Here is a 23,531-nt window from a genome sequence, read left to right as displayed (position 1 = left end):
ATGTGTAAAGCATTTAATGTTTTTTTTAATGATAACATTTATAAATATTTAAAAAATCTGACTTATGTTTTCTTGTCAGTGATAAAAGTAGCACGCCCTTACCTGATGGCAATTTGAAAACTGAGATGTCATTGCTGAAAGAATGGCTGCAATCGTAAATCATCAGAATGGATTCTAGCGAAACACAATTTCTTTCCGCCGTAAGAAGCGATGACAATATATTAATAAAAAGCTGTGACTCAATAAAAAATACATAAATTTCATCTCGATGTTACCTACCAACCGGGGAATTGAGGCCTTGCTAAATAACAAATACAAATATTTAATTCAAACTGGCGATCCAGGTTTCAAATTGAAGTAATAAACAAAGGGGAAAAAATAGGGAATAACAATGGTTGATTTCAGCTTTGCAAATATAGCTTGTTTTTTAATTTTCTTTACGTTTGCCTATGCTTCTGCTAGCAAAAGGTTTTCAATCGTTTTCAATCGTTTCTTCCAAAGTAGCGGTAACAAAATGACATTTGAAATTGTTTTGTTGGTATTCAATGTTTTCTGCTGGTACATTTGAGCAATCAGTTAAAAAACAAAGACAACCAGCAAAAACAAGTATCATAAAAAATTATAACATTTGATGAAGTAAAGGAATTATTACATATTCTATTTCGGCATCATCATCACTGTTAAAAAGGTTACCGATTATCAGTAGTTTGGTATCAATGAAAATCAAGGATAGGTACCAAAATTTGGAAAACGGTGATTAAAAATTTAAAAGTAACCGAAAGAGACAAATTGGTAGTTTTTAAACCTCTAATTTGATTTCGAGGATAATAATGCACGATTTTCGTAATTGTTTTTCTTCGCTGGGCTTGGAACTTATAGATATTTGTAAACCTTTAGATTTAGTAAATGAGTTTTTATAATAATTTTGTATGTAGGGAACTAGGTTACACAACTGTTGCTATTATAGACAATTAATAGAATATATTGGATGAATAATACTATTGCTGTGATCAATTAACACTATATGGGCCTACTTAGCATGTAGCATACAACATCAGTGTTAAGTTCAGGTTTTCCTATAAATATACAGTCATGCTTGAAAGTTTCTTTAGCAGGCAAATGGCTCTATTTGTTTTAATTTTCAATTGACGGAGGGTATAGCATAGGAAGATCACTTAACCTCTAATTTTTGTTCTTTCTGGTGGGAAAGTTGAAAGAAAAAAAGGGGGAGAAGAAAAGAATGGAAAAGCACAAAATAAATCCAAAAAGGGGGAAAGGTGTGCTTTTCAGTATAACTTCCGTCAATTTAAAATTGAAACATATATAGCCATTAGCCTGCTAAAGAAAATTTCAAGTATGACTGTATATATTGAATCTACAACTATATATAATTCATTTGAAGTTGTACTCATTTGTGTACCAGCTTGGGGTTCTTTAGGTCTTAGATTTAAACCGTACTGGAGACACACTTTTGTTTCCTTTTTATATTAATTTCTTACACAAAAATATAAGGGATTGGGTCACACAGACATAGCAGAACTATGTCGGAATCATGTGTGTCATTTCCGATGTCTACACGACATACTTTTCTTCTAGGTACATCACTGAATCACAACACATTAACGACATTTGAACGATAGTCGGGTGCCACCTGGACAGGACAACCATGGCTGTATAGTGACTTGCTGTGAATTAGTCAGGCAGCTCTAGTTGTTACACAACCAATAACAGTTTTGAAAAAATCTGCACATTTCGTTAAATGTTTCTGGTATGTAGAAATACAGACACAAAATTGTACGTTAACATGTCTTTCACAAAATATGAATTGGTGGGTTCATCAACTTTATCAATAAAACTAAATAATAATTTAATTTCCTTCAGTAATTAACTAATTATTCTCTAGTACCGATCTCAGATCTGCAGCATAATGTCACTTTCCTTTGCTTGGCGTTGAAGACACTTCGACATTGTAACCAAAACATTCATTTGATCAGTGCTCTTACAACACCTATCGCCCCATGGATATCCAATATCTATGGATATCCAATATGTCCTTGTCCTATCTTTGTCTTTTCCTAGTCAGACAGCGTTTAGACATTCAAAGTGTTTTTGACCATGGCCTTCATTGGAAAAAGGACTCTTATCCTATGTTTTGAGTATTTAAACTAGGATTAAAAGATTTGGAATTGATTTCGTCCTCATGTGATATCCGCTGCAAATCCCTTGAAAGCGAAATCAGCACCAAACATTGTGCATTTATCTTTTCATTGAAAGGATATCCTCTGTATATGTTTAGGAATGATTCTCTTGTCTTAAATTAGCATCCCATTGATATCAAGGAACTACATTACAGACGTTCTTTTGACTTACACATTTATAAATAATATCGTTATGTCAGACGTTTTTTTTCTAAAGGGTTTTGAACATTTTTTCACAGAATTAAAAGTTGAAAAATTGTGTTGTATCATATAATAATGATGATCAGGATATTTGGTAGAGAGACAAAGGAATTTAGAATCAAAATTTTTAAACTGTTCCCCAAGGAGGTGATTAATACTATAAGGACCGGCACTGTTGCTCTGTGTGTTGGTCATCGCTTCTTGGTATTGTTTGTTGTTTGTTTTCCGGGGATTGTTTTCGTGGGTTGTCTTTCTTTTTACGCTGGAGTCTCTCGGGCGGCAGATCCGTCTCAGACTCACAAGAGCGCACCCGCTTCTCCTTTTGTTCGACTCAGTTCTCTTTTCTAGTGTGTAAAGCGTATATTAATCTACTGGTTATTGTGCCAGTAGTGGCGATTAGGCTCCTTGACTGTGTTTTCGACCAGCATCGAGTTGCTTTTCCCCTATTGTGTACCAATCTCGCCGAGTTGTGTAGTCGGAATAAAAACTCCCGTGACAATATGTTGATCAGCCACACGAACGCAGAGCGGATAATAATTCCACGAAGACGGCGGTAGCAATCCCAAAATTACCTATCCCTTCGATGGAGTTACATGACGAAAACATATGTTAATTCGGTTTGATGGTAATTTCATTTTTTTTAAATTTTATTTTACATTAAGATAATAAATTTAATCTTTTATATAAGAATCGGATTATGAAAGCAGGTGTTGGCATAATATTTAACAAACACCGTGAAAAGAACATTTCTAAATATCATGAGTCAACAAGTACGTGATTTGTGCAGGTGTTGTGAAAAACGGTTCCCAGAAACACAATCTCAGAGGCCCCTGTTTGACCAGTTTTTCGACGTCGTGTTCTCCCTTTTATCGGAATTGCTTGGGAACTGGTGGTTTGGTCCATCTTTGATGTTTTCATCGTTCTTCATACATTACTTAATGTGTTATGAAATTTGTGTTTTTGCTTTGTTCTACTCCAAATATGACCATCACTGTACCCTAGTCTACTCTCTATGCCATAATATTATTTTCTTTGTTTTCTTTTTTCCCTGGAAATACAATAAAGAGGCAACTATCAATATTGATAACGCCTCTGCAATTAAAAAAAATACATTACTTAAGGTAGGGTTTGAAATTATTTTATTCAAAAAATTATTAAAAAACGGCATTTTTAACCAGGTGAGAGAAATACAATAAAAATTGACAAAAACGTCGTCGCGGCAGAGATGCTGAACATACCGCAACAGGAATAATTCTGTGATGGGTTCATTCTTTAATTTAACATTTCAATTCTCATAATTAAATCTCTCATAACACGACAAGAGTAAAATGGCAAATTTAAAATATAACAGTATTATAAAATCCATGTCGCCCAAGTAATCCTCGTCTCCTATGAGGTATGGATCCAATTCAACGTAATCATGTTAAATATTTTGTTATACGCTGCATAATCTACACACCATTTTTTAATTTGCTAGTGTATAAATTAAAACGATTCTTTATTTTTAGGAATTTTTTTACGTTTAACGAGGTAAGTTGGAAGAGAACGGTTGCTTTCTAGGACAGCCATTACTCCTGATTTAAGAACAAATTTATACTTTTTCCTGCAAAAAAAATCCGAGGGGCCATCTAGTTACGAATTTTTTAAATTTAATCTGGGGCCGTTGCGGATTGAGCTTCGATACTGAACATGATGATACTAAGGAGAATTATGCCAACTTTCGAAGATCGGATTCCTTGTTCTAAATTTGAGTGTCCAAATTTGTTTTACAGTCACTACGGGTATTATTAAAGATTGATTTAACATCGTAAAATTATGTTTTTTTGTCAGTGGAAATACATTTTTAGAATGTGGCAATTGGTCTTAAAACTTGCAGAATAATTCCCGTACTTGGTAAATTTGTACGATGGCTCTAAAATTAGTCCAAAATGAATAATTATTAAAATTTCATTACCCCAGATTTAAAAGAAATTTTGTATTTTTTCCTGAAAAAATCCAAGGGCTACATTTAAAAAAGGGCTATCTTATTAGTTATTACGTATTTTTTTGCTAAATTATTTTTAGATTGAAGATTTTATTCCTATTTCTAAATTTGAGTTTCCCCATTTTTACAGTCATATGATACAGGTATGATTTATTAACGATTGATTTAACACGTAAAAAAAATTACATTTTATTTTATATACAGGTGTGATCAAAGGAAACTTATCATTCATGTTCGAAAGAGATGACGTTATAACTGCATTTTTGTGTCAAGTGGGTTTATAGTTTTTGGTTTTGTGGTGCAGTTAAAATTTGTTGGAGCACCTAGGTGGGCATGGATATACGATTTCGGGGTCTGAAGGCCATTTCGTGGACGAAGATTTTGTCTTGAGCCTTTCCGTCAAATTCGATGGCTACGGTGGGAGAAAAACAGTGTTGACAAATTGGGGGTGATAAATTCCGACACACTCCCAGCCCGGAATTGTTTGTACTTCCACCGAGTCCTAGATCCGTTGTTCGGCAATGATAGGTGCTTTATATCGGATATCTTGTAGAATGTGAAATGTTCGATTTGGGAGGGGTTTGAGTGTTTGAAGGGGCTTGGAGCGTCTCTGTAACCTCCAGCGGATATAGTGTTTTTACGAAACGATTTATTTTTCTTTTCGCGGTACGAATTTGGGCTGCTCGGGTTTCCTCGTACGCGCTGGCGGTAAGGCTTTCAATCATGGCTAGCTTCCAGTTCCTTCTAGGTCTTTCGTTGTGAACAAGAACAACGTCGCCAACCTTGATGGTGGGAGAAACCTTTCTTGCAAGAAATTTGGCGTTCCTTAAGACTGGTTTAATAGTCCTTTTGCCAACGGGACCAGAAAGATTAAAGAATTATATGGTGAATGCCAAACATGTTGAAAGATGAGAAGGCTTTTCACCGAAGGTGGGATCTAGCAGCCCTTCTTCGACAGCTGGATGATGTAAGAGTGGAGTAAGACGATCCTCGTACAGCAGGTGAGATGGTGTGAGAGCTTGAGGTTAATTTAAATCTGACTTCACATACGTTAACGGGTGGTCATTGAAATTGGCCTTAAGTTTGGTGACGATAGTGTGGAAATCATAAATTTGAGTTTTGTGCGGCCAAGCTACTTGGGGATTCTTTGGTTAGACTGACGAGGCTTTCCCAAAAGCAACTATACCAGGGGCCACGCTTCGAGAGAAAACGCCACTCCGTCTGAAAGTCGGAAAGGTATTAATTGTTTCGCACTACATGCGTCAACAACTTTTTCGCTGTATTTAATTTTAGGCAAGTTTCTAAAAGCCTCGGTATTGCCAAAGTCCTTTCCGCTACAAGCATGGTGAGACTAGTGCCGTTTTTCGTAAACGATGGACTTATTTGCGCGTCGTGCAATCGACGCGTGTAAAAATTGGAGTATTCGAAAAACGCGACTTGCTACGAGTGTTAATGTCGCATTTCAACTGTCTAACATGACGTAATAACATAACACACTTTGTTATTCACTAAAAGAAGACTTTGTGGAAAGGGGTGAAAAAATGTTGTGTTCATGATATTTTGGTTGCTGCTCAACTGGCAAGGCCACTTCGCCAGTTCATGACTGCTGTTCAGCTAAAGAAGGGAGTTACAGGTGCTGCTAGAACTGCTGGTGGTACTACAACTGGTACTGGGCCTGCTGCTGGACCTTCTGCTGAACCTTCTGCTATTTCTGAAAGATATAATACGCATCAGGACAAGATTATCAGAAAAATCTTGAAATTGATGCCACCTCTTCTAGAAATTTCAATTAATCGAAGGCAATCAACACAAAGAAGAGGAGAAAAAGAAGAAAAACCACTAGAGATGTCGACCAACAAAAAAAAATATGCTTTTTTCAGTTTCATATTTTCAATCAATGTCGGAATGTTTTCGCTCTAGTTCCCTTCTTTTACTCTAGTTGTACTCTAATTCCTTTTTTCTTGGAAACCAGTGAAAATGATAAACTGGGTCCTGAGTTGTTTTACAATTTCCTGCATGCCATGAAATAGAATGAGAGGTATTTTTTGTTTCTTTCACAGTTATTTGTTGTGTTTGTCTAAATTTTCTTATTTTCGTTTGCCAGAAATCCTTACTGATATGGGCATTGTAATCGTTTCGGATACTCCAAAGAAATACAAGTTGTCGGGGAGTTCGCGAACGCATCCAACACCCGTGCAGGAAAAGGACGTAGCGACACCCAACCTACTGCAAGATCCAATCGTCAATGCCTACAGGCCAGGCGACATTATTTTGATTGCGATGAGCCAACCAACAAATTTATGGTCTTTCGTACATGAGGCAGATGGAAGAATCAATTCTTAATCTAATAGGTGAAAACACCATTATTGAAGATCTAGGGACACTTAAGGCAAGCAGCTCCTTTAATGAAGAGTGGTATGAATATGAGAAGGGAGGATTGTAAACTGGAAATAGAGCTAGGGAGGCTGTTATACCTTCAACAGTTGTTAAAGAAAATAGCAAGAGCCATCTGTAAAATGTTTCCATACGAGACAAAGAGAGGAATACTCCATGAAGGTGCGACAGTAAGCTTTGAGTGTGTTGGGTACCTATTTTAGAAATTTTATTTTGTCAAAATCATCATGGTTAAAGCAAAAGCCGTATTCGAGCGAGCTGTGCTGACTGGCGTTGTTTTAGGGTTCTTGAGTTCTTTTGTCCAAAAATAAGTTCATTTATATCGAATGGAGAAAGTGAAATGGTTGGACAAGATAGTTTCACCAGAGTCATGAACCAGAGAGATGTCAGATGTCTTACTCCTGTGTAAAGTCCAGCAGTCGACGTTTCCCCCTCCCCTTCCATTCGTTTGTAGTTCTCCTTTCGGTGAGCTCCTGTAACTGTGCTTTGCATGGATAGTGTATACGTTTCCCATTGAATAGCTCCACCCCTTACGTCAGAACCATACCGCCAGGCAAAGCAAGATTTTATGAGTTTGAGAATAGAGGCAGAACAGGATTATTTCTGCTACGAAGGGGAAACCGAGACTGCTGGACTTAACAAACGAGTCAGATTTTGATTTGGGGCTGAATAAATTCTAGCAAAAGTGAGTTTCATTGAACGAGTACATCGGTTTCATCCATCGAAAACGTTTTAACTTTTCTTGCTATAGTCAAATGATTATTATTATATAATTTTGCACATTTCGTCTGCATCAGCAGTAGAGAAAAATTTAATTTGTTTTTGGTATACAAATATTGCAAAATCGTTCAACAGTTTTATAATATAAAAAATCAAATAACATTTACCATTGTAATTGAAATTTGTTATATAATTTTTAAATTCTGTTACCAAATTTGACGTTTTACAGGATATTGATTGTATATTGGAAGTCAGTAATGTTACTGTATCCAAAGTTGGATGAATCACACTGATTGTTTGTTGTACATTATCAGCAATTTGTGTGTGCTCACGCTCATTTAATCTTTTTTATGGAAAAATGATGCCCTTGTAGCTGGCAAGTCCATTTTCTCTAGATCCAAATAAAGACATAACAACTTGAACATGTGTTTTCAATGTTGGCATATCCCTGAAATGATGATTAATATTTTTTATACAAAAGTAAAAATAATACAACGCAACAATTATGTTTATAATAAATCGTATTAATGCATACTCATGATGAGCAGTGAAAATCCCCTTTAGTTCAACGAAAATTATATAACTGTTTGTAGTACTTTTTTTGTTAAATTAAAAATGAAATTAATAATTTGCGTTGTTTGTTGTTTGTTATGTTTTTGTAACATTATCTCCTATTTATAAAAAAATTAGCTTTTAACAAGATATGTTACACTTAATTAAAAAAAATACATGCCATATACTTTGAGATTCACATAGTTTTTTTTCTAGGGAGTGCGATTTTCCCAAATGTTCTGTTAGAAACAAAAATAATTTTTGTTTCTCAATTTTATCAAGCGATGGTTTCATTTTAAAATCGAAGTATAAAACAAACAAACTATGTGGATGGTAATGCCCGCCCTTTCAGAGATGGCCACCACCACCGTCTACGTCACAGCCATGACGTCGACACCAGTGGCATACGTCACACCCATGACGTCACGCCGACTAAGCACGCTGACCCAGACACCGGTCCAGCTCAACCAACTCACCGGTCCAGCTCAATCGACATGACGATCAAGCGGGATCACACAATCCCGCCAATTAACCCTCCTATATAAGTTGTATCTTAAATGTGTTTTCTCTCTCTTCTTGTACTCCACTCCTGTTGACTAGAAGTCAATACATTCAGTCTACTGCTCCAAACCCGTCTTGTCAAATCACTGTAAGCGGTGCCTTACATAAACATCCTATATGTATAATAGCACTATTGTTTAGTGACTTCCAGGCTTTCGAGGAGCTTCTTGAAGCTACGAGTGGCGAACTCAAATGTTGTTTGTATAGCGTTGTCTGATAATATAATTTTTGGCATGCAGTGATGGGGGATTAAGTTCCTGAAAGCCAATATAAAACAACTGTGAGTTCTTCTACTATAACTCAAGATAGATAGCACGAGACGTGATGCATGTGGAAAGGTAAATATAATCCTTCGAATCCCATTTGCCAGGTAGAGTGCGGACAAGAAACGGGCCGGCAAAGTCAATGCCAGCTGGGAAATTAAGCTAAAACTTTACAGTCAGTAAAAACGTTCTGAATAAAACGTTCATCGACGAATTAATTTATGAACAAAATAGATTCCAAAATTTTATTAAATTCCTATGCGGTTTTGGACTTCTCGAACAAGAAATTTTCTAGAACAACAAGGATGTCTTCTAATAGAGAAGAATCAATGTTATAGCGATAAGGAGACGAAAACATCTTTAGTCCAGGAAAGGACCTCTCAACGCTGACTTGTGTTACAGGGAGCGGTCACTAATTTTGCGAGTAAATAAATCTCAGGCATTTCCATTTTCATTTTCTCCCACCATTCAAATTGTTTTCCATTCTTCTGAAGTAATGGAATGGAATGAAAAGATTCAATAAATTGAGTGCTGTGGTTTCTTGAAGAAAATCCTGGTGTTCAATTAGAACGAAGACTTTTTTTTAAATATGCGGTCTAGATAATCTTCCATATTTTCAATTGGAAGAACAGGAACCGCTACTTAGTCACATTCTGGGTGTCTATTTTCGGCTATTGACATAATTTGAAACCATACTGACTTTAAATGAGCTTTGGACCAATTTTTATCTTCACCAGAAAGCATTATTTGAAATAAAGGATCAAGATGAATAGGGGAGCAAAATAAATCAATCTGCTTTCAAAGAGGTTGGCGATTATTCAACGTTTTTCGAAATCGTGCGCAAATCTATTTTTGACTTTTTCAACTTGAATTTTGCAAAGAAGCCAATGCTTTAAAAATCCCCCTCCTCTTTATTCCTATTTAACTAGATGTGTTACTGAAGTGTATTTTTTGTTTTAATCTTCGCCAATGTTGCAACTAGATGTTATGGCGTTTGGTAAGAAAAGAGCAATTCCTTTTCCAGCAATTTAAGCAAAAAATCGTAATTGAATGTTGAACCCAATATGATCGAATATTTCCCAAAACAAAAAAAAATACATGGAAATTGCAAACAGTAGCAGTTATATTTGGTTTAAATTACTACCTTCTTTTATCGTCCACCAATTCTCTTAGGTAAAGGAATATGTCTCTTGTAACAAGAAATCCCCTATAATATCTTTTAATTAATCAGACAAACATAACTTGATTCAAAGTCAGACTAATCATTTTAATCAGGCTACGAATAGGGCCAAAAAAAGAAAAAAAGAAGAATTCCTTTTTGCTATGATCTTCGACAAATTTGGCTACAGCTACACCAGTACACCAGTATATTGCTTTGTTCTTTGATTTTATATACTTTTCCAAACATTTTGTTCCTTTTTTTATTTAGAAATGAATTTGCAATGAATAGCAGGCTATATGGGAGCTGCGGTAAAAAAACACTTTAAGACGTAGAAAAAGAGTAATGAACGACACCAACTTGTATATTTTCAATATTTCCAAGGGTCGACCGTATAGCTGGTCTGGAATACCACCAACTCGAAAATCATCAAATCCACAAGTAGTCTATAATGCCTCTCCCGCCTCGACCACGGTCCACTACCGACCAATGTGAAACCAATGCCGAAACTATGCCGAAACTTCAGTTTCAGCATTTTGTAAAGATTGTAATTTTTGTTTTCAGAAAACTTTAAGGCATAAGTTTAGGCTCTCGGGCGTAAGAAAGGCAGGAGAATGAAGTTATACTAAAATTATGCCATGATCACATTTATTAACCAAACTTATGTGTCCCAAAGTTTAAACAATTTTTTTCTGTTGTTATTAATGTATATTCAAAAAAATTACTTATGGATGAATTAAGACTTTTTTTTATTTTTTATATTTTTAGCAAAATTGAATTTTTGAAAATAAACATAACTTATATTTTTTAGAAGTCTGGCAACAAACAGCAGAGGTAGTTTCAGTGTCATTTGCTCAGTGTGCTCTTTTTGTGTTTACTTGCAATAATGACATTGAGTGAAATTTTTTGGAATCTTGGCCATAAAATAACTTGTCATAACGTACGGGGAAGCATTAGAATGGATAATCGTTTATTATTTCCTTCTTTTTTCGGGACATCCCCGCAAGTGTGTTATATGTGGTCAACTCAACGTCCGCCTAATTCATCACCTAATCATCTCTTATGGGGACTTTTATTGTTAAAAGCAATACAACATCGAGAGTGTTAATGCTGTCCTTGTTGGAGCACGCAAAAAGACTTTTCGAAAATGGTCTTTAATTTGTGTTAATTTATGTTAAATTTTGGTACATAATCTTAAATTAGGTTATTTTTTTTTCCAAAAATCGTTGGCAGATGGACTGTGGAGGCTACATATCCAGAACATTCTGCTCTTTCGGAGAATCTTTTTAACAAAGCGTTTACATGTATTCGCGTTATAAATCACATTTGTTGTTGTTTCTGCTCTTGTATAAAAACTAACTAGGCGAGATTTTAGCGACGATGAAAAAGATTATCAACAATGGCCATTCCGTGCAAATCCAATAAGTTGGCGGTGCGCGGAAAATTCTGATGAGGTTTAAATGTACCATATATAGAAAAGAAAAAAAAAATAATTGCCGAGTAAAAAAATAAACTTGAACGGTAATTGCTATTTTAAAATTGCGTGGTTTTATTATATCGTACTACGCCGGAACGATAGGTGTGATAGCCTGATAGGCGCTTCCCACCCGAAATAAAAAGAGTCAAATAAGGTATTAATAAAATAAAATAATCAAAAGGCCAAAATAAAGTCTGTTGAAGCTAATTGCTGCAATAATAGCGAACAAGAAGAAGTCACACAAAAGCAGACCCACGTGCCAATAATGAAAACTGCTGCGATAACTTATTAACTCCAGCATAGACCCCATTCAGAACATATTTATCAATTCTTCACTAAAATCGTATGAGGTCAATCAATTTAAATCAATTTATATGTTTGATAACTAAAGCTAACCAATTATTGAAAACTTTAAAATTAAAATTCGTCCGAGAAATGCTGTTGAATTGCCTATTGTAGAAGAGATATAGCCAATACAGTTATGTTGCTATGTATGAGCTCACAACTAAAAATTACGAGTTCTTTCATCTTGTTCAATGACGTCTTCGTCGACGGTTCCCAGCCGTTCTTTTGCCATTTAAAACTTCTATACGGCAGCTTTTTGAATATATGGCAGTAAGTTTCTTTCTTCCAGCGATAAACGAAAGCGGTTGGCCCAATTTCCTTAAGAATGGTGTCGTTTGTCAACTCTTGGCTGGTCTAGTCTGCACGACGCCAAATTATGCCTAAATTAAAAGAAAAAAAACGATAAAAGAAGGTAGAAACACTAAGGAATGTCTTTAAAAGTTTACCCATAACAAAGGGGGGAATAGTTTTCATATCAGTAAAAAACGTGTTTTACTTAAGTTGCCTTACAGGAAACGTAGATCATTCTGAGCTCTTTGGACATCAGACCCTTGAGCACTTCAGAAAATGGCCTTTAAGTTTTTGTTGTTACCAACCAGGGTCAGAGCGTTTCTTATTTGAGTGTTTAGGGTAGCATCATTCTTCCTTTGCCCTTCAAGCTTCTGGAAAAACTGTTGTCTTGTCACGGGCAACTCAACAGCAACGTACGTCAGTTGGGTATGACGGTCCATTGATTGGGGTAGGCAAGTTGTTAGTGATTTTAATTCTCATCTCCATGAACAATTCTCTCAGCTGCTGCATTCCAACTTTTAGCTCAAAAAGAATTTTCGCCCCGTTAACCTTTACTTACATTGATTTTTCTGATTGTTGGATTGCCAAAACCAAAAACAGTAAACAAAAAAAACCATACATTAGTTTCCACTCAGGTATAGCAATAAATACATTGTCGTTACCCAATATGTCCACATCTGTTATAGGAAAACCTACCGTATAACGTCACCATTATACACCACAACTGTTCTCTCCAGCTTGGGCTTTAGTTGCTGTTTAATCTTCTCTTGTCTCTCCAACTTTGGCGTCAACACACCCTCTTCTTCCGCTTGAGTAGCTGTTTCATGTGTAGGCCTATTGATGTCATTTAAGCCCTTTCTTCTGCCTCGTGTTCTGACGTTGATTCTTCAGAGTTATTGTCATGTAAAGCTTCAGCACTCTTTTAGCAGAAACTGGGTGGAATTTAAAAGGATCTGTCACTCCCTTCTTCTTCTGCCTTATCAGACTCTGGCTTCCCTGTTGAGAACCACACATAAAAAGTTATAAGGAGGCGTTCATAAATTATGTAACGCAATAGGGGGGAGGGAGTGGGGGGGGGGGGGCGAATTAATTGTTTCAGATTGTGACAAGGAGGGTGGTGCTACAAGACTTTGTCACGTAATAGAGGCAAAATTTCAACGTCTTGTCGTTAAACACAGAAATTTGGTTTTAAAAGCTGTTTTTTTATTAATATTTTGTCATTTTAATTTTTTTAAAAGACTCTGTTACCTAGTTATCTAGAAGTGGGGGTCAAATTTTTGTAACAATTTGTTACAATTGGGGGGAGGGGGTAAAAAACGTGAAAATCGCGTTTCAAAATTTATGAACGCCACCTTATAGGGATAAGGAACTTGTTGGCTTGGACTACAGTTTTGCTTGATGTTGTCGATGATTCGTTGTTAGGGAATTACAATTTTTTCAAGACTTGTTAAAATTCTTTTGATGTAAACCTCTAGAAACTCTGAAATGGTCAATTCCATTCGATTTTATTTTGCCATAGCCTAGAATATACGTGCTTGTCAGTGCCTGCCACTCATTCTCCACGGACATGAATAGTAAAGTTAAACATCACAGATTCAGCTGCCTCCATTATTGAGAGATTTAAAATGTCAATAAAGAAAAAAAAAGAAATTTTGAATTTGTTTATTAATTTATATCAATGAAGCTTTAAATTTACTTACTACTTAATTAGTAATAAATGAATTTTTACCAAAAATTGTCGCCCCAGAAGAAAAGTCTTGAAAATGACGATAATTAGGAAGCATTAACATGCCGAAGATGGTTTTCTCACTTCTAAATTAATTGAGTGTTCTCATTTTTTTCAGTCGTCAAAGGTATGATTAATATTTAATTTGATTTGTTCACAAAATTTCACTTGTCTTTTATACAGGAGTGATCAAGACAAATTATCCTTCTGTTTGACAGAGAGAAAGATGTTAATAAATTTCTTGTGAATTGTATTAAGAAATAAGTAAACAATAAATTATCACTGGACTTTATATTGAATCTTGAATCCAGGGTTTCTACTATTTGTTCTAATTGGTGAATTTCAGAGAGTTTGCATGGACTCTACTATCATCTTTAGAATTTCAGTTTCGAGTCTAATTGGACTTATGGATGCTGAAGCGCAGAGGATCTGGATGTAGCTTGATTAGTTTTGAGGCTTTGGCCTATCTTGCTCTGTCGTTGAAGTCATCAGTTTCAAATTAATGGGCACGCTGACGAACTTTCCAATGCTTTCCACCACAATTGATACAGTGAGGAGGGGGGTGCAGTTTGACTGGTCATCGTTTTTTTCATAAACTATTACATCGCACTTTGCCCCTATACATACAGATGCTGTATTGCTGGTGTGGCCCAGTTGTTTTCATTTTTTCAAGAAACCTACAGTTAGGATTGCATGTACGGTCTCGCTGTGAAGACTTTTTTGTTTATGAACATTTTGTTTTGAGACTTTCTGTCGAATTCAAGTGCTACGGTGGGATTTGCTACCTTTCTGCGCCTCTGTCAGCTTTAAAGTGGTACACGACGAGGATTTCGTAGCCTTTAATTTTAAGGGCATTATAGATATCTATTTCGTTGTTTCCGGTAGGGAGAATTAGTAGATGGTAAATGTGAAGCCAATTGACATAGACTGGGGAACGGTAACTATTATTGTGCAGTGTAAATTTGAATTGTATCAGTGGTTCGTGTTGCACAATGGCATTGTCTATCAGTGTTTCTTGTTGCACAATGGCATTGTCTAAGAGATCTCCTCCTGTAATTTTTTTTAAAGGGCAAAAATCCTCTCGTTGTCATAGAGGTATACCTTCTAAATTCGGCACGTGCACTAGTTATCTGCGCGTTCCATTTCGTCGACATGGATGATCTCGTCTTCGGTCGTCGGGTGTTTGGGCTCTCTTGCCAGTCCGGTCGAAAGGCATCAAATTTTTCGTCCATTCATTAAATTCTTTGTAGTTGCGATCAAACATATATAATTTCCCATGACAAACTCCATAAAAAACAGCTTGAAAGTTGAAACAAGCAAAAAAGCCTTAAATTCGTAAAGTAGATTCCTTTAACATGTGGATAGCTATTTTCCCTCCCAGCATATGAACAAAATTGATACTTTCAGCGTTGTTCCAGTCCCTTTTTTTTGCGGACGGTTGAATGAGGATGGAAACCCGTTTTGGGTGGGGTATCCTCAACTGCTGTGCCCCGTCTGGCCGGCCAGGGCTCCCATCCCTTCGTCTTTCTTCATTTTTCCCATCAGCTTTTCAAATGAAAACTAGTCTGTTGTCGTTGGCCACCATTAAAAATTGCGTCAAACATTGTTGACGGTTTAATGAGAACAGAACCGCGTTTTGGGTGGGGTATGTCACCAGCGCTACCCTGGTCGGCTAGCCACTCCTCCCATCGCCTAGTCTCGCTTACTTGTCCTTCCAACTGTTCAAACGTAAACTTGACATTCCTCGTTTTGTCACTAGTCTCGTCAGCCAATTGCTATTGCTTTTCATGCCAGCATCACTAAGGTAAGTGGCACGTGCTGGCAGTAATGCACAAAGAGTTATGTGTGTGTCTGTGTGTGTGATTCTGCACATGTCGATATGTGTGTGTGTGTTTTCGCGGGTGAGTTTGGGTGACTGGGACACGTGCTAAGTGTTAACGACTGAAAGTTATGTTCGGGCAATTAAACTTGGGTTTTTTCTAACGTATTCTCGCACCTCACACCATTGCTTGTTGTTGGCCAATCTTTGGATTGCTTTTTCTGCCAGTGGCAGGTGGCGGAATGTAGATCTTCTCGGAAATCGTTGGTGATTGCCCAGCTGCAATTTTCCGTTTGTAACCGTAATATTTAGCATTTGTAGATTTAAAAAAGAATACCAAGTTAAAGTGTCAGTCAAAGATCATTATGTGTATAACTTTCGGAAAACATATTTTACCACTTCCATTTTCAAATCCAATTTTAACTCATATTGCAGGAATTGTGGCACAAAAAGAGTGAAACGAAGTTTGCCTGCTATAGCAAGACATATAGCAAAGTTTACCGACTGCGGAATCATCTTGGCGAAGTTTAACAAACTTCCGGCATTCAGAAAAAGAACCAAAGAACTGGAGTTGTCGGCCGAAAAACTGTGGTGGCCGAAGAGTTCGAAGATAATGAAGAACCGTTGCCGTCTCCCGACCCAGCTCCCATCCCATACGAGTGCAGTTGGGGCTCGATTGTGAGGAAGTACAACGGGCAGACTACCAATCCCTACTTGAACTGGCCGTTTCCAAAAAATGTGGAGGATGCGCCGGGAAGCGCGGGTCAGGTAAAATAATGTTTTTTACAGTTATGGAGATCGACTGGTAGATATATGTTCAACTTTTTTTTGCTTTTTTTTATTCCTGGTGTTGCTGTTAGTCAAGTGCGACACATGCGACGGCTGCGTTCCAGACAGTCTTGGCCAATAAAAGAAAATTCGACGAATGGGTTTATTCGCAAGACTCCTCCTCGCCGGCTCTGGAAAATAGGTTGACAAGTTATAGGGAACTTTTTTTTGTTGTTTTAATGAAAGAGATGAGGGCGGAAGTCACGACGAAGCTGGCTGTAGCCGGAACGCGTGACAACCCCCCCCCCCCTAAATATGGAATTTCTCTCTTTAACACGAATCTTTAACACGAATAATTCAAATGCTGGCATAAACTTTCTATAATAAAAAACATTGAATTACCTGATTTTCAGCAACTGCTTTTTTGTTTTGTTTATTGTGTAAGCTACTCAACTGGTGTGTAATTTTAGTATTATTTTTAAAAATGAGTAAGTTTAAGTTGAACGCCAAGGATGCTCGGATCAAAAATGGCTGAGAGGAAGGAAACTGGAAGGTTCAGCATCCCTTATATGCTGTTTCTTTTCCTGGAACCAGTTCTAAAGTTCGTCAAGATCGACCACCATTTCCGCCCCAAAAAAAAGTATTGATACAATGTGAGTCGGTGTGAGTAAGGTGTATTTAAAAGATCCATTTTGTTGTATCTTATTGACGTCGAAAGTTGGGTTAATTTTGAAAGAAAATGAACAGAAAAAGCTATATTGCACTATGATTTATCAAAAGATTCTATATCCACGATTGGGAGAGCTTGCTTCTCCCAATCGTGGATATTTTCCTCCGACACTCTCCAACATCCACTTAACTCAATTTCTATGAGTGCTGTGTTGGCTTCCCTATCCCGTTTTAGGGTAAAAGTAGTCCGATTTGGAAACTTTAAAAAGCGCCTCTAGTGAGTGTGTCAGCTTCTACGTGCAGCTACTTCGTACAGCCTAAATGGCTCTTTTTGACGTTTTCACTTCATCTCTGAAAATCGGACTACTTTTACCCTAAAGCCGTGATAGGAAAGCCAAGACAGCCGAGAAGAGACCAGGAGTCTATAGATGCTATTCCAACCAAGAAGTAATAGTCGAGTAAAAAGTCGTGCGCAGTTTACGCCGATGCGCACCACTGCGGCCGATAGATGAACGAAAATTTTTATTACGCTTGATACTTAACGAGGGTCCAATCATTCGTTCAAGAACCGTCTGCTTCTCGAACAATGGATTGGACCTACGTGGTCAGACCTATTGCCATGCCGGTCCGACAAAAAAACCCAACAAACAAAAACCCCGTACAATAAAACTTATCTAGCGACGGCTATCGCATTTTAACATTAAGTACATACATTTTTACTTTGTTCTATGCTTATTCCACCCCGAAATCCTTTTCTTAAATTTTCTCGGTCACGACTTAGGAATCATTTGAGTGTTATCATGTATGTTTAATGTATGTCCCCTGTCCCCATCACAAACTATGATGGAAATTATGATTCTTATATTTACGTTTGTTATTGAATTCTCAGGTTAGATAACCGTAATAACAGTAAGCGTTTTTTAATCTCGTTCAGTGCAAATAAGTGCAAAAAAAGTAATCGTTCAATTAAATGGGCATAATAATTATTAAAGGGACTTGCTAGTTAAAACGCTATACAAGACACTTTAGTGTGAAAAGAAATCATCGTGGAAATGTGAAGACGGTCGACATGACATAGATTATTAACAATCGTTGCAAGAAGATTCAACGTGGAGATTACGTTGCCTATAAATGAAAAAATCAGTGATTAAAAATAGGATGATATTTTACACAAGAAAAAAAAATTTGGTGGTTCTTGTATTATACAAATCAATGAATCAATAGAGAGAGACACGAGTGACGGTAACACACTCTTGTGTAAAATTAGGAGCAATGTAGGACGGCAGGACTCAACAATTAAAATTTTATAACCAAAACTCTATAAACTAAAAAATATAATTGGCGCAGAAATACAATGGTAGAAAGATTTCAGTGTCACGGTATCAGATCGATCCTTATAAATTCAGTGAGCTTTCCGTATTTGCGTAATAATCTCCGGTGTAAAAGTATGGTGGAGGAACTTATGGTTGGAAAAGGCTATCTCGGCTGAAGCCAGTGGTCGCACCTGATCAGCGCTGCCTGGTGGACAATTGGGATAATTGAACCAATGACAAGCCAAAGAATTGAACCAAGAAAGTGCGACCAGCCCTGCAATTGGCTTGCCTTTGGCACTAAGCTCTTCCTCCTGTCCGAAAACTGGCTTCAGTCGAGATAGCCTTTTCCAACTTTATATTTTTTATATGGAAGTAGACGAGCATAGCAGATGAATGGGGTGAAGAAAAGAGGCGTATGTATGTATTTCGCTGCTACAAACGGCGCATCAAACTATAAAGCACAGTAGGGGAGAGTGGGGTCATGCTGGACACGTACCAGGTAGGACAAGCTCAATAACTGACGGTAGGGATGAGGAAAAAAAATATTGTGAAATGAAAAATTTCATAACAACTACAGGGTATAAGTTTAAGTAAAATCCTGCTAATAGTTTTGAGTTATAGCAATAATATAAAAATGGTGGTAAAATTTTTTTTTCTTCATTGCCATAGTTTTTTGTATAACTAAACAACCTCTACGGTTAACAAAATTGTTATTGTTGAATAAAATACTTTATTCATTCTGTTTTCATGTTGTGTAAAAATTTTATTGTTACGGTTAATCGTTTAAGAATAACAATGATTTAGAAAAATGTTTTTTCTGTGGGAAATACTGATCATCTTTTTTGGGGCAATAATGGACTGTAAGAGCAGTAGGCTATAAAAATATTCAACATTTTTTTTGTAAACAACCAAAATAATTTTGTACAAAAACACCATCTTTACTTTTATTTGTGATTCAATACTTAAAACTTTCTAAGCCCCTCCTCTTTTTACATTTTCAGCGCTGCGTTTTGTCCATTCCATCCCATAAATGCCAAATTTTGATAACATTATTTTTTTTCACATATTATATTACTTTAATGACCAAAGTAACTTTTAAGAATTTCATTTTCAATAGTTTTGTAATAGCATTAGAGTTATAACCATGTCTTTTATCACCCCCCTCTGTCCAGTTTTCTCGGGAAGAGCCTCAAGCGTTTCGACTTTCCAATTGCTCCAGGCTTACATATGTAATCCCTTTACGGTGGGCGTAGCTATCTTAGCCATTGAAACCATAAAACAAATTGTCAAAAGACCTTAGCATAAGTCCGAATACTACAATAAAATAAAAGCCTCGTAAATATTTCAGTCTCATTTCGGAAAAAAAATAAAACATGTAATATGCTTAAGCAGATAGTGAATCGCAATGATGATAAATTAAAATTTTGCAATCTTTACATGTTTCAAAATTCAAATAGTTTGAAACATTGTAGAAAAGCCCTTTCATTACAATACAGGCAAATCATAATTGGCAATGCTGAATATTTCTTCTGCAAACTTAAACAAACTCCAGATTATTTTTGAGAATGGTCGAGTATAGACTATAAAGAGCTCAGGTCTTGACATGATCTCCAGTTCATTGGCTTCATCAACTCCAACCCCCTTTGAAACCAATTCCATCTAAATCTTTGAAACGAGTTACGCATTTCAATCAATAGGTTAATTGCATTGGCATAACAAGAGATAGTATCCCAATCCCTAGGTGATGAACCTAAAAACTAGCCCACACATATTTTTAATTTACATTTTGATAATCGATGGGGAGGAAATGCAATATAATTTGAGTAATGTAACTTACCAATTCTATGGTGTAATGTAAAACAGATCCGATTTTATTTTAAAAATCCCATTGGTCAGTTAACGATAGGGTTTAACAGGAAACATGAAAAAACGGAAGAAAAAAAACTTCAACTTCTTTTCTAGGGATTTCATCTCTTGTTTTATCTTTTTGTTTTGATTGCTTAGGTAGGGGAGACTGGAGTATGCCGGGACACAGGGTCAACAGGGACAGTGAGGGGGGAAATAGAAAATATTAATTAATTCAAAATTTTTAAAGTGTAACATGTAAAAACATGTTATCTAATTGGGGTTGAAGTTTGGTGTGTTTTTGTCAATAACTGTAGGAGTTATTGACAAAATTAAAAAAACGGCTTTTCGATGTAAACATTTTTTGCTGCCATAAAAGATATTACGGGAAAAATACAAAAAAAAATGCATAATATATTTACATGGAAAAAAACTTTGTTCATTTCTCTATGTATGTAGGCAGCTACCAAAATGATATATTTAGGTAACTACCCAAAAGTATAGTGCCTGGGCAGGGTAATAGGCAGTAACTAAACCACTTCCAGGCAACAAACTTTGGTAGCTACCGAACTACCCTTGGTCACTACCTGGTAGTTGTTTGGTTACTGTTTGTGCTGGCTGGGTGGTTACGTTAAAACAAGACAGGGAAAGGCAAAATCCCAGTCATTATTACAAACCAACATTTACAGTAACTCCATCACATTTCAGGTCTGGTTGGGAATAGTAATTTCGATTGTTTGCGTCATCGCCGTTTTGAATCTAACGCAGCGCTACTTGGAATTTCGATCTCAATTTAAGAGAAAATCACAAGAAAATGCAAAGCAGTGGCTAGGCATTTAATACCTCTATGTGTTTGGCAACTTGATGTCCGGGTGGGCTACATCATTCTCTGATAACAAAATACAAGTCAATGAAAATGGAAAAGTTAATTCTTATAACAGGTGGCCCTTGCACATCGAAACAGTTCCAGAGTTACCATATCTTCTTACTATTTGCTACCATTTATCTCTCCATACCTAAAACATTTTATGTTAAACTATTCCCTTCTGCACTAAAAAGTTATTAATAAGTGTTGCTGAATGTTTTCTACTTTCTGATGTAAGCGGAATGAAAATTATATTTTCTTGATGAAATCCAAACAAAGAGTTTGATTACCAAGGAACTATCACATCATTGTTCAACTATATAGCAACATTCATAAATTGCTACATCACTGTTGTCCCGATCTTAAAAAAAATATACTAGAAAGGATAGAAAAGATTAAATTTAACTGGTATAATAAGCTGTTTTTCATAGAAAATATATTGGACTCAGCACAATTGCATGTGACGACTGACGACGTCTTGTGTTCTCCAGGTTAATAGACTGCCCATGACTATTATGGAAATATGAAAAAAATTATTACAAAGCACACACTTAAAACATTTTCAAGTTCAAGTCAAGTTTCAAGTTTTTCATTCAAGTTCAAGTTTTTTTTTGTTTCCGCCGCCGATAAATCCTGTGTGTTTAACTTTTTAATATCAGAGTGGATATTTTGAAGGTTCTGGCCTTGGAAAGCACTTCCAAGGTATAAAATTTCCAGTTCAGGCCGTGGAAAGCAGAAACATGAGAGCCATTGGGTAGGCTATCTAGCTCCTGAAGAATCCGAAGGCAGTTCTGACTGTGTTGACACATCCAGTTGCCTCAAATCTGTAGCAAACTGCAGTAGGCTAGTGAAGTTAGTAAGGGAAAGTCACCTGTTTGCAGTGGAGTTAGAAGAAAGATATCAACTGAAAAAAAAACTGAGTCTGGCTTTCAGACTAAACCTGATTCTTCTGCTGCCCCTTCAAAATCAATTGTACCACCAAGAAAACATGTTCAAATTTCATTTATTTACCTACTGAATGGAAAATCTATGGTAATGCATTTGATAGTTAATGTTTCATTTTCTGTAGCAATCCCTCTGATACATACATTTTTTCTTTTCAGAGCTCTCCTGCTGTTGGCATCCATTTTGGTACCACTCACACATGTGTCGCTGTATTCTAGAACGCCAAATTGAAATTTTTACCCACGATCAGGGAAGTCGTACGACTCCTTCTTGCGTGGCTTTTTCTGACACTGATGAACGTCTCATTGGAGATGTTGCGCTCAGTCAACTTGCCGTGAATCCAATAAACACCGTGTTTAATGGAAAAAGATTGATAGCACGGAAATATAACCATCCAGTAGTCCAAGCTGGCAAGAATAATTGGCCCTTTGAAGTTACCGGCGATAAGGAGATAGATCCAAAATTGTAGTGAAATACAAGAACAAAACTCAAACGTACTATCCAGAAGACATCGCTTCTATTATTCTTCGGAAGATTAAGGAGATTAATGAAGCTCATATAGGCAAGACCATTAATGAGGCTGTTATAGTGTCCCTACCTTCTTCGATGATGTTCAACGTGAAGCCAGAAAACAAGCTGGTTTATTAGCTGGCTTTAAATTTTTACGTGTCATCAATGAATCTACTGCTGCTGAAATTGCCTATTGCTTGGATAGGAAGGTATCTTCGCTTTTCTTTAGTCTGCCACCATAAAAATTGTATTAATTAAAAATATTTATGTCACTGTAGTTTGGTGGTCTACGCAATGTTTTGACCTTTCATCTTGGCGGCGGCACTTTCATTGTGTCTGTTTTGACAATCGAAAACGGTTCAGTAGAAGTAAAGTCTAGTGCTAGTGCTAGTTAACGCTCACTTAGGAGGCGAGTGTTTTGATACTCGTTTAGTGAATCATTTCGCTTGAAAATTCAACAGGAAATACCGCAAGGATATTGACAACCACGCGCGACTTCGCCTCCGATCAGCATCTCAAAGAGCTAAACACGTTCTTTCTGTATCAACTGAAGCTCAGATTCAGATTGATTCTCTGTTTGAGGGAATTGATTTCCGTTCTGGGTAAATTGCTTTGCGGTTGTTCTTTTTTACTTTGTCTGATTTTTAGCTTTTCTCAGTATATCCAGGGCAATTTTTGAAACACTAATTGAAGACCTGCTTAGCCCGACCATTCGATTTGTCCTGACATATGTGAATTCGTGTGATGTGTTTATTCATTTTTTTTCAATTTGTGTAGGTTAAAGAAAAAATTCAGAGAAGAAAGTACAAAAAGAACAATTAAGGAGAGAAAAAGAAGAGAAAAAGCTGCGGGAGCTGGCATTGACAAATATATAGTTTCAGAACACTGAAAAGGCACGTGATAATTCTAATTAAGTTTATTATCAA

At 36.5% G+C, this 23,531-nt stretch overlaps 1 pseudogene; it reads left to right on the top strand.

Moving 5' to 3' along the window:
* The window catches only part of LOC124327710, a 29,216-nt pseudogene extending 5,932 nt beyond the window's left edge, over positions 1 to 23,284 (top strand).
* Positions 23,285 to 23,531: the final 247 nt, after the last annotated feature.

The sequence above is a fragment of the Daphnia pulicaria genome, chromosome 2, assembly GCF_021234035.1.
Source record: "Daphnia pulicaria isolate SC F1-1A chromosome 2, SC_F0-13Bv2, whole genome shotgun sequence".
NCBI classification, from domain to species: domain Eukaryota; kingdom Metazoa; phylum Arthropoda; class Branchiopoda; order Diplostraca; family Daphniidae; genus Daphnia; species Daphnia pulicaria.
Note: the sequence above shows the minus strand (reverse complement) of the source record. Positions and strands in the feature narration are given on the sequence as shown.